Genomic DNA, 12,727 nt, shown 5'->3' on the forward strand with positions numbered 1-12,727 from the left:
TAATTCTAGGATATAACTAAGGTAAAAAAAATTAAATAGAAATATAATATAAGTCTTTTTTTCAAATGAAAGTATGCTAAGAAGTATTTTCTGGGTCTGAATCATCCACAAGAAATATTCTATGGAGAATTTTCATAAAGGATGGAGTTGTCCGGGGATAATTTCTCAGGGGGGGGGGGGATTTTACGTGGGAAGAATTTTCTATGCAGGAATTTTTTATGGAGAGGAGGTGGATTTTCTGAGATTTTTTGAAAAATGTTAAAAAACAAAACAAAAAAAAAACAAGTTTTTTCTATTGAAAGAAAGGAGGAACATTAAAACTTAAAAGGAACAAAATTATTTCGTATATAAGGGGGTTGCGCCTGTAGATGACATTATGTGACAACAATCTTCAAATTCAATCAAGTTGCATTTTTTACTCTTTTATTCTCATTAGCGCTTAAAAATTAACAAAAAAAGACGAAAAATTTAAAGGCAAAACGAAACTAATTAATTCATGAAGAAAGCCAAACTTGTATTTTAGTACGAAGGAATTTTTTTTTCTATCAAGGATAGTAGTTGAATTAGGCTATGGTTGTAATTCTAGGTTGTAATTCTAGGTAGAACAAGGTTGTAACACTGACAGTCGTATGATCGCGCATATTTCTCACCAAATATATGGTCCCTATGCCTCGATTGTTTCTGAAAAGTCTTAATTCAACCATTTTCACCTCGTCAGTTTTACAATGTTGTCAGCCTGCCTCATATCCTGTATATTATGACTTTTGGAATACATCTACTAAAACTGACAGAAAAAAAGTTCATTCGACTTTTTAGTTTTACCCAATATTTACTCAATATACCACTCTGGACATAAGGAGAAGATTATTCAAAAATATGGTACAGAAGATCCAGAAATAGCAGTACCAAAAACTTTTGAAAAGCAAAAAGGAAACAGCGGATTACTCCTGGCTCACCATTTTTGTTCGATATACAACTGAATTATTTGTTTTTCTTTTCTAATATAGGCTTCATTTACAAGTTTTGTCGTTGTTTTTGTCGTTGTTATGCTAATAAAAATGCAGTTTTTCCATTATGGCTCCGTCCTTATTTTGTTACAGCTGGGTTGTGAATAAATACAACCTCAACCAGGTTTACTAACCCCTGGACAGCTAACCTATGCTAGCCAAAGGGGCAGTAGGAGGTGGAGGAATTAGTTAGGATCCCAGTACAGTATATAGAAACACCCTGAACTTAAACGAGTTATATACCAAACAATTTTACTTCATTCTCACTTCTTATAGGATTAAATAAAAAAAAACAAGTTTTTCAACTGAAAGTAAGAAGAGATATTAAAACTTAAAACGAACAGAAATTATTCCGTATATGAAAGGGGCTGTCCCCTCCTCAACGTCTCGCTCTTTACGATAAAGTTAGACTCTTTGTCACAGTTCTACTTGTGAAACAATAAAAAACTACGCTGAACCTGACGGTGTGATTTTCGTTAAGATTCTATGACTTTTAGGGGGTGTTTCTCCCTATTATCTAAAATAAGGCAAATTTTATAGCCTTGCAACTTTTTTGATGGGTAAGACTAAACTTGATGAAACTTAGGCATTTAAAATCAGCATGAAACTATGATTCTTTTGATGTAACTATTGGTATTAAAATACCGCTTTTTAGAGTTTTGGTTAGCATTGAGCCCGGTCGCTCCTTACTTACAGTTCGTTACGACGAACTGTTTGAAAAGGGGCTTTAAGATCTCACTTGTTATAGGAAAGGGACTTCAAGATATGATGTTAGTCATAGTTTTGGACGGAAATTATAGATAATTGTAATGTAGATGATAATTTTATGCTATAATTTTAACCTGGTATGACAAATTGGTTACTTTGAAAGATAGGGTACAATGAGCAGACAAGTACGGAGGAATTTTTAAGGAGTGGGATAACAAAATAATTTTTACTTGATAATTTGAATAAGTACCTAAAGATTTAGAATTTCAGAAGAAGGACCCAGGCCCCAAGGCCAACCTCCTGGACATGTCCCTGATCTCCAACGAACAAAAATTAGTTACATACAAGTAATAGCTCTTATCTTTCAACATATTTGCCAATCCCAGCAGTAGCAAGGCGCCCAAGTTACCTATTTTATTTTTAGAATTACAACACAGAAAGGTTCAAATTTTCTTTTTATCTATGAGAACTGATGTTAATAAAATGTAGCAATAAACAGAAGAATTTTTTATGGTAGAAAAACAGTCACCGATGTCAACGAAACTATTAAATGTTATTCGTTTCGTTGCTAGGCTACCTGCTTTGTTTAGACCACAGTAAATTTGCAGAAACAAATTTGATAAATTAGAGATATTTAAAGCATAGACGTAGTAATTTATAATAGGCTACAGACTGCATGTGTTCTGATGAACTACCAATATTTTTTCTTACAGTCAAATAATATTTCAAAATGAGGAAACAGGTCAGCTACTTGTCTTCATAGAATCCTTAAAGCCTAATTCTTAAAACGTTATTATTGTTGCTGATATTTTTTTTAACGCGTGGCTGTACATTAATTGTTTTAATGCGTTTTTTTTGTTTTCAATGCGTATTTTTTAATGCGTGGCATGTTGGCTGTTCATCTGGTCGTGTCATCCAGTGCTTTTCTCGCATTATTTGGTATCTATCCGGGTAATAATTATAAGGGTTGGATCAGCTCAGTATTCTTTATCGTTTTTTAAAACCTTTGAAGACTTAATTAGTAAATATTATCTTTCAGATAACCTAATTAAGGATAAATTGTGCCCAAGTGCCTGGAAGAGAAGGGAGGTTTTACAGACTTAAAAACAGGGTGTTTGTTCGGTGGAGAATTATATATTTCAGTTGTGGTCGGATTGAGAGGCAATAGACACATGAGAACTCCGATAAAGTGGCAATTAGCCACAATGAGCAGCCATTGAACAATTACAATGCATAACTGTGTGGTCCAGACAAGCGTAGTACTTGTGTACATAAGGCAAAACACGCCATAGCAGATTTCCCCGCCAGCTATACGAAACTTGCTGCGCTAAAGCACAATTACAGTAAGTGTGTACTCACTAAATTGTATCTTTCCTGGCTATGCCCTAAGCGCTGTAAATTGCGCTAATTTGGTATTCGCTGTCTGAGGAGTTGAAGGTTTTTGTCGTTATTTGAAGTGTTGTTAAGTTTCCCGTTGTTCTGGAGGAATAATTTAATTTTTTGATTTTCTGATCTTTAGATTTCATGAATCACGTAGACGTGATGCATTTAATACAAATCTACATCGTTTGTTTCGCTTCCTGTCATTTAGCTTTATTCACGAGAGTTGTTGGGATTAACTATTTTTTTTTATTATTTTTTTCTTTATGTGTTTCGGTTCGTTTCTTTTCTGTTCTTTATTGTGTTGCTAGAGCAACACTTTGGTTTTGTCGTGTTTTCTTTTTTTTCTAGCACCCTTATTTCAGCTTATTCCTAGAGAATGTTAAGGGCCTAACCTCTGCGGTTTTTACGGAAAGTGTGGACTTTAGGCCGGATTGATGAATTTGACTTTACATTTTGGAAAGCTTCGTAGAACTCTTGCCTGGGGCCAAAAAGGATGGTTTTTGCTTGTCCATGAGCCAGAGCCTATACTATATGAAGTGACTTGGAGTTTTATAGCCTATGTTAGAGGGAACTATCTGAAGTTAAGTAGTCAAGCTTTCGTTTCATCAAACCGTCTTTTTGCTTTCTAGTGGAAAGCTCCGTTCTAGCAAGCAAGCAGGCAGGCACCAGTTTCAAATTGAAGATGGACTAAAATCTATAAGTGTTAAATATATGCGGCAGTTACTCGGCCTCACAGCCAATACTTTACTTTACTCACTAACTCGGCAACACTTTACTCGGCAAAGCCGAATAAAGATTGCCGCAACACCTCACGCTGCTCTTTATACTTTTGTAAAGTGGGCAAAAATAATTTGTATTGTAGATTTACCGCTGCTAAAACACTTTCGAAAATTTTTGAAAAATTAAATAAGTTTAAACATAATGAGTTATCAAGTTCTCATATAGTATTGAATGATTTGACAACTTCTTTGACAATCTGCGAAATAATTTATTGGATAATAAATAGAGTCTAAGCAGCCGAACGAAAGGGAGGTTGCTATTGTGATCACGTAGAGAGGCAATACACTCATAAAAGTTGCGGTAAAGTGACCATCAGCTGCAATAAATAGTCACAAGTAGATAATATACGCGCGATGTTGCTAAACCTTTTTGAAAATTTTGAAAAATTATATGGTTTTGAATACAATCTGTTAATAGTCCTCAAGCGTTATTGGTTGATACAATGATTCTTTGACTATTTACAAAACAAAAAGTATTGTTTAAATAACATAACTTAGGATGAATGGTTTTTGAGTACCCAAACCAGATGAGAGAATCGGTGAAATCAAACAGTTCGTGGTAACGAACTGTAGTAAGGAGCGACCCAGCTCAATAGTAACCAAAACTCTAAAAAATTGAATTTTGATATCAATAGCTACATCAAAAGAATCGCATTTTAATGCTGATTTTAAATATATAAGTTTCATCACGTTTAGTCTTACCCATCAAAAGTTACGAGCCTGAGAAAATTTGCCTTATTTAGGAGAATAGGGGGAACACCCCCTAAAAGTCGTAAGATCTTAACGAAAATGACACCATCAGAAAACCCTACTGTAGAAGTTTCAAGCTCTTATCTACAAAAATGTGGAATTTTGTATTTTTTGCCAGAAGACAAATCACGGGTGCGTGTTTATTTGTTTTTTTTTTTTGTTTTTTTTTTTCCAGGGGTCATCGTATCGACCAAGTAGTCCTAGAATGTCGCAAGAGGGCTCATTCTAACGGAAATGAAAAGTTCTAGTGCCCTTTTTAAGTGACCAAACAAATTGGAGGGCATCTAGGCCCCCTCCCACGCTCATTTTTTCCCCAAAGTCAACGGATCAAAATTTTGAGATAGCCATTTTGTTCAGCATAGTCGAAAACCATAATAACTATGTCTTTGGGGATGACTTACTCCCCCACAGTCCCTGGGGGAGGGGCTGCAAGTTACAAACTTCGACCAGTGTTTACATATAATAATGGTTATTGGGAAGTGTACAGACGTTTTCAGGGGGATTTTTTTGGTTTTGGGGGTAGGGTTGAGGGGAGGGGGCTATGTGGGAGGATCTTTCCTTGGAGAAATATGTCATGGGGGAAGAAAAATTCAATGAAAAGGGCGCAGGACGAATCTGGTCACGTTAGAAAAAAACGTCAAATTCAGAGCTTAATATACAATGCTGGGTGTTCGGAGCCTCTCTATTATGGAGTATAATTTGAAAATAACACAACTATACGAGCGATAAAACATATATACCACAACCATAACTCAACTAACGAAAGAACTGCTAAGAGATAACACAACTATAAAGCGAAAACAGGTGAAAACTAACGGGAAAATAAACGAACTAAGAGGTGGAAGGGCCCAGAGAAAAAATATAATCCTTTTCCAATTTTGAGCCTAACTTCCGCAAAGGAGTAATAATGTCAAAAGCCCCGAAATACCGAATTATTTTCTTTTTCCTATAAGACAAGGTAAATGAAACAGAAACTTACAATAGCGGAAATATAATATACACAATTCAGCCAGATCTTGTTTTTGTTCAGGATAGGTGAAATACCAGATAGGAAAAGTATTTTAATGGTCGCAAAAACTAGTGTATAGCAATGCAAGCGCTTTTCGATAATAATGACCACGATTAGCTACTATTTTACTATAACCCGCTTTAAGTTTTCTTTAATATGCCGTACAATATTGATCCTAAAAGCTAGTAGATTCCAATAAATATGAATGCTTGACCACCGCAGAGACACAATGGATGGAGAAGTTAGAACGCGGATTTCAAATGGGCATAGACTTTGCATTAAAGACTAGGTACTCACACTTATCAATATTCAATGACAGACCAACAGTTTTGAAATGTTTTGAAACAGATGATACGGAATTCGAGAGGCTAGATCTAGAACGGCTAGATCTAGAAGTATTTCATCCGCATATGCAATACAAGAGACATTTACCAAATTACAAAAAAGAAAGGGCAAAATTTTGTATAACACACCGCGGATACAAACACTGAAAAGATACGGTGAAAGAACTCCACCTTGACGCACTTCCAAGCGGGTTGGAATATTCCCATAACAATTAGAGTGAAACTTAACCGAATATGGGAATTACTATACCAAAACTGAAGAACCTGAACGACAAAATGTTGACTCCTGAATTGACAAGGGAAAACATAACTTGAGAATGAGAAATACTGTCAAAAGCTTTAGACAGGTTCAGGGCACAAAAATGGACCTAGCGATTTTACTGTGCATTAGCTTTCTACTTTTTTTCAAATGTTACCGCTAAATATCTGTAAAATTAGCACACGCCAATTTCCTTGAATTTTCTTTCGAATCCGATTTGCACTGAATCTCTATTCCACTTCCAGTTGCATGCCGACTCTGTATCAAACAGTTCGTGGTAACAAACTGTAGTAAGGAGCGACCCGGCTCAATAGTAAACAAAACTCTAAAAAACAAAATTTTGATGCTAAAAGATACATCAAAAGAATCGGCTTTTAATGCTGATTTTGAATATATAAATTTCATCAAATTTAGTCTTTGTCATCGAAAGTTATGAGCCTGAGAAAATTTGTCGTATTTCGTTTAATAGGGGGAAACACCCCCTAAAAGTCACAGAACCTTAACGAAAATCACACCATCGCATTCAGCGTATCAGAGAACCCTTTAGCAAAAATTTCAAGCTCCTATCTACAAAAATGTGGAATTTCATATTTTCGGCCAGAAGACAGATCACGGGTGCGTGTTTATTTTTTATTTTTTTTCCAGGGGTCATCGTATCAACCAAGTGGTCCTAGAATGTCGATAGATGGCTCATTCTAGCGGAATTGAAAAGTTCTAGTGCCCTTTTTAAGTGACAAAAAAAATTGGAGGGCACCTAGGCCCCCTCCCACGCTCATTTTTTTCCCAAAGTCAACGAATCAAAATTTTGAGATAGCCATTTTATTCCGCATAGTTGAAAACCATAATAACTATGTCTTTGGGGATGACTTACTCCCCCACAGTCCCTGGGGGAGGGGCTGCAAGTTACAAACTTTGATCAGTGTTTGCGTACAGTAATAGTTATTGGGAAGTGTACAAACGTTTTCAGTTTTTTTTTTGGTTTTGGGGGGGTGAGGGAAGGGGGCTATATGGAAGGACCTTTCCTTGGAGGAATATGTCATGGGGGAAGAGAAATTCAATGAAAAAGGGCGCAGGATTTTCTAGCATTACTATAAAAAAAAACAATGAAAAAAAAAACATGAATTTTTTTTCTTTGAAAGTACGGAGTAGCATTAAAACTTAAAACGAACAGAGATTATTACGTATATGAGGTGTTTTTCTCCTCCTAAATATCTCCCTCTTTATGCTAAATTATCACACATATGAGGGGTTCTAAAAATACTTTAGCATAAAGAGCGAGGTATTTAGGAGGAGATAAATAACTTGCTCTTTATGCTATAGTATTTAGTAATTTCAACTATTTATTCTACGGCCTTTCTGATTCAGGGGCCATTCTTAAGGAATTGGGACAAAACTTACGATTTAGTGTAAAGAACGAGGTATTAACGAGGGTACAAACCCCCTCATATACATAGTAAAGATTAAAGTTTGTTGCGTAAGTTATTTCTTAAGTTACGTATATTTTTTACTAATAAAAAATTCGTTAAAAATCAAAATTTATGGTTGCCTTTTTATGTAACCGAAAAATTGCATGGCAACTAGGCCTCCTTCCCTATCCCTTATTTCTCAAAATCGTCTGATCAAAACTAAGAGAAAGCCATTTAGCCAAAAAAGGAATTAATATGCAAATTTCATTTTAATAATTTATGCGTGGAGAGCCAAATCAAACATGCATTAATTCAAAAACGTTCAGAAATTACATAAAAAAAACTAGTTTTTTTGACTGAAAGTAAGGAGCGACATTAAAACTTAAAACGAACAGAAATTACTCCGTATATGAAATGGGTTGTCCCCTCCGCAATCCCTCGCTCTTTACACTAAAGTTTGACTCTTTGCCACAAGTCTGCTTTTTAAAACAATTAAAAGCTTTAGCGTAACGAGCGAGGGATTGCGGAGGGGACAACCCATTTCATATACGGAGTAATTTCTGTTCGTTTTAAGTTTTAATGTCGCTCCTTACTTTCAGTTAAAAAAACTAGTTTTTTTTATGTAATTTAAAAAAGAATGAAGGCGTATTGTTAGGTGGAGAATTTGAATCTATTGGTCTGAAAACATTCCCCTATGTTTTAAAGGTATTAAATGAGTTAAAGGTAACTGCACCCAATATTTTTAGTGGAGGATCTTTCTTTGGAAGATTTTGTTTTTTTTTAAATAAGGTTAAAGCAGGGTTCTCTGAAAAACGGAGGAAGATTTGCTAGATATTTTCCAGAAAAATTGTCTACGGATCTGCGTTCGAGTAATTCAAATGGTATTATGTAATATTTTTTTTCAAATAAGATTTATCTATAACCAGCAGGAATATTCCTAGCAAAAATACCAAAATTAAATTTTATGAAATAACTAATATTATCACCTTTGTCCATAACCCATCAAATTCTCAAACAATCCGGTTGTTTGCGTACTCCCCCCCCCCCCTTGGGGCAGTCTAAGCGTAAACTATGTATATCAAACCAATTCGTTCAATTTGTTTTCTGAAATTTCGATAAACAGCAGTTCAAATAGGGATAAAATCTTTTATTTTAAAAAGTGAAAAAAAAACAATAAAAATAATGGATATTTCGATCACATATACAGCGACCATCATCAGCAGATATACTAAGGTAAAGCAAAAAAAAACAGGATATAATTTATTTAATTAATTTAGTGCTTTTATCTTTTTCAACGCAATAGCGGAAGCAACCCTTCTTGACTTCTTAGTTTCCAGTTCGTAAGCTTTATTTGAATTAAAAGGTGGGCAGAGGTCAGAAGCATCGGGAGGAATGAACCTTGCCTTATCTGACCTCAGTAAATTATTGTAAATTGAATTTAAGCCAAATTTACCTCCATCTCTATTCAAAGCTATGTTCTTGAATGAAATTTCCTTAATTACTATTGTTTACCTGAAAATTTGATTTAAACCCCGGTCCCTAGAAATCAAATAGATATTATCGAACAAGATAAAATGGTCCAGAAAATTAAAAATGTGTTCCGATAGAGCTGACGTGAAATCTTCAGGTTTAGAATTTTGCTTTGAGGCCGATTTTCTGAAATTTAAATTCGTTCACGAAGATACAAAGGTTTCTGATATTTCAAGAATGTGTCGTTTTTTTTATTGCTTGCAGAAGTTGCTAGAAAATTAATCATACACTGCCTGGAAAACCCCCAAAAAAACTTCAATACTGAAGCAACAAAACATTATTTACTTTTCACCCTCCTGTGGAATCAGATGTAGAATCTATGCCGTGGCATAACACCTTTTAAATTGGCACTGTGCATCTTTCGTAGATAATAGTATCTTTGAGATAATATCTTTGTAGATAATAGTATCTTAATAGTATCATCTTTCGTAGATAATAGTATCACTGTGCATCTTTCGTAGATAATAGTATTTTCAACGTCTTTCATGATTTGGGCTGAAGCTGTTTCCCCCCTACTAAACCCGAGTTGCAGGGTATCTGTTAAATTCTGCCTTCTATCTCAATTTCCGCTCTTTCTTACAACTGAGCTAAGTTTATACTAGGACTCGAGTCACAATAGAAAAGAGGGTAATAAACCATTGAATTTCATGACTTTCCAGTTTCAAGCACGTTTAAAAACTCTTAATTATGTTTTTCCATTAGCGGAACAAGACCTACAAGGATCGAATCTTCAAGAAATTACATAAAAAAAAAACTAGTTTTTTTTAACTGAAAGTAAGGAGCGACATTAAAACTTAAAACGAACAGAAATTACTCCGTATATGAAGTGGGTTGTCCCCTCCACCATCCCTCGCTCCTTACGCTAAAGCTTTTAATTGTTTTAAAAAGCAGAATTGTGGCAAAGAGTAAAACTTTAGCGTAAAGAGCGAGGGATTGCGGAGGGGACAACCCACTTCATATACGGAGTAATTTCTGTTCGTTTTAAGTTTTAATGTCTGAAAGAAAGTCTAGTTTTTTTGACTGAAAGTAAGGAGCGACATTAAAACTTAAAACGAACAGAAATTACTCCGTATATGAAATGGGTTGTCCCCTCCGCAATCCCTCGCTCTTTACACTAAAGTTTGACTCTTTGCCACAAGTCTGCTTTTTAAAACAATTAAAAGCTTTAGCGTAACGAGCGAGGGATTGCGGAGGGGACAACCCATTTCATATACGGAGTAATTTCTGTTCGTTTTAAGTTTTAATGTCGCTCCTTACTTTCAGTTAAAAAAACTAGTTTTTTTTATGTAATTTAAAAAAGAATGAAGGCGTATTGTTAGGTGGAGAATTTGAATCTATTGGTCTGAAAACATTCCCCTATGTTTTAAAGGTATTAAATGAGTTAAAGGTAACTGCACCCAATATTTTTAGTGGACGATCTTTCTTTGGAAGATTTTGTTTTTTTTAAAATAAGGTTAAAGCAGGGTTCTCTGAAAAACGGAGGAAGATTTGCTAGATATTTTCCAGAAAAATTGTCTACGGATCTGCGTTCGAGTAATTCAAATGGTATTATGTAATATTTTTTTTCAAATAAGATTTATCTATAACCAGCAGGAATATTCCTAGCAAAAATACCAAAATTAAATTTTATGAAATAACTAATATTATCACCTTTGTCCATAACCCATCAAATTCTCAAACAATCCGGTTGTTTGCGTACTCCCCCCCCCCTTGGGGCAGTCTAAGCGTAAACTATGTATATCAAACCAATTCGTTCAATTTGTTTTCTGAAATTTCGATAAACAGCAGTTCAAATAGGGATAAAATCTCTTATTTTAAAAAGTGAAAAAAAAACAATAAAAATAATGGATATTTCGATCACATATACAGCGACCATCATCAGCAGATATACTAAGGTAAAGCAAAAAAAAACAGGATATAATTTATTTAATTAATTTAGTGCTTTTATCTTTTTCAACGCAATAGCGGAAGCAACCCTTCTTGACTTCTTAGTTTCCAGTTCGTAAGCTTTATTTGAATTAAAAGGTGGGCAGAGGTCAAAAGCATCGGGAGGAATGAACCTTGCCTTATCTGACCTCAGTAAATTATTGTAAATTGAATTTAAGCCAAATTTACCTCCATCTCTATTCAAAGCTATGTTCTTGAATGAAATTTCCTTAATTACTATTGTTTACCTGAAAATTTGATTTAAACCCCGGTCCCTAGAAATCAAATAGATATTATCGAACAAGATAAAATGGTCCAGAAAATTAAAAATGTGTTCCGATAGAGCTGACGTGAAATCTTCAGGTTTAGAATTTTGCTTTGAGGCCGATTTTCTGAAATTTAAATTCGTTCACGAAGATACAAAGGTTTCTGATATTTCAAGAATGTGTCGTTTTTTTTATTGCTTGCAGAAGTTGCTAGAAAATTAATCATACACTGCCTGGAAAACCCCCAAAAAAACTTCAATACTGAAGCAACAAAACATTATTTACTTTTCACCCTCCTGTGGAATCAGATGTAGAATCTATGCCGTGGCATAACACCTTTTAAATTGTGCATCTTTCGTAGATAATAGTATCTTTGAGATAATATCTTTGTAGATAATAGTATCTTAATAGTATCATCTTTCGTAGATAATAGTATCACTGTGCATCTTTCGTAGATAATAGTATTTTCAACCTCTTTCATGATTTGGGCTGAAGTTGTTCCCCCCCCCCCCCTACTAAACCCGAGTTGCAGGGTATCTGTTCAATTCTGCCTTCTATCTCAATTTCCGCTCTTTCTTACAACTGAGCTAAGTTTATACTAGGACTCGAGTCATAATGGAAAAGAGGGTAATAAACCATTGAATTTCATGACTTTCCAGTTTCAAGCACGTTTAAAAACTCTTAATTATGTTTTTCCATTAGCGGAACAAGACCTACAAGGATCGAATCTTCAAGAAATTACATAAAAAAAAACTAGTTTTTTTTAACTGAAAGTAAGGAGCGACATTAAAACTTAAAACGAACAGAAATTACTCCGTATATGAAGTGGGTTGTCCCCTCCACCATCCCTCGCTCCTTACGCTAAAGCTTTTAATTGTTTTAAAAAGCAGAATTGTGGCAAAGAGTCAAACTTTAGCGTAAAGAGCGAGGGATTGCGGAGGGGACAACCCACTTCATATACGGAGTAATTTCTGTTCGTTTTAAGTTTTAATGTCGCTCCTTACTTTCAGTTAAAAAAAACTAGTTATTTTATGTAATTTCTGAACGTTTTTGAATTAATGCATGTTTGATTTTGGCTCTCCGCACATAAATTATTAAACTGAAATTTGCATATTAATTCCTTTTTTGGCTAAATGGCTTTCTCTTAGTTTTGATCAGACGATTTTGAGAAATAAGGGGTGAGGAAGGAGGCCTAGTTGCCCTGTAATTTTTCGGTTACTTAAAAAGGCCAACTAGAACTTTTAATTTTAACGAACGTTTTTATTAGTAAAAAATATGCGTAACTTAAGAATTAACTTACGTAACAAACTTTCATAACCTTATATTTTTATTATGTATACGAGGGGGTTTGTACCCTCGT

General features: G+C 34.7%; 1 protein-coding gene across 8 annotated transcripts in view; it reads right to left on the reverse strand.

Annotated features, from left to right (window-relative positions):
* LOC136026871 (rho guanine nucleotide exchange factor 10-like) overlaps nucleotides 1-12,727 on the reverse strand; it is a 254,534-nt gene that overhangs the window by 35,012 nt on the left and 206,795 nt on the right. The window lies entirely within an intron of this gene.

The sequence above is a fragment of the Artemia franciscana genome, chromosome 5 (assembly GCF_032884065.1).
Source record: "Artemia franciscana chromosome 5, ASM3288406v1, whole genome shotgun sequence".
In the NCBI taxonomy this organism is placed as follows: Eukaryota; Metazoa; Arthropoda; class Branchiopoda; order Anostraca; family Artemiidae; genus Artemia; species Artemia franciscana.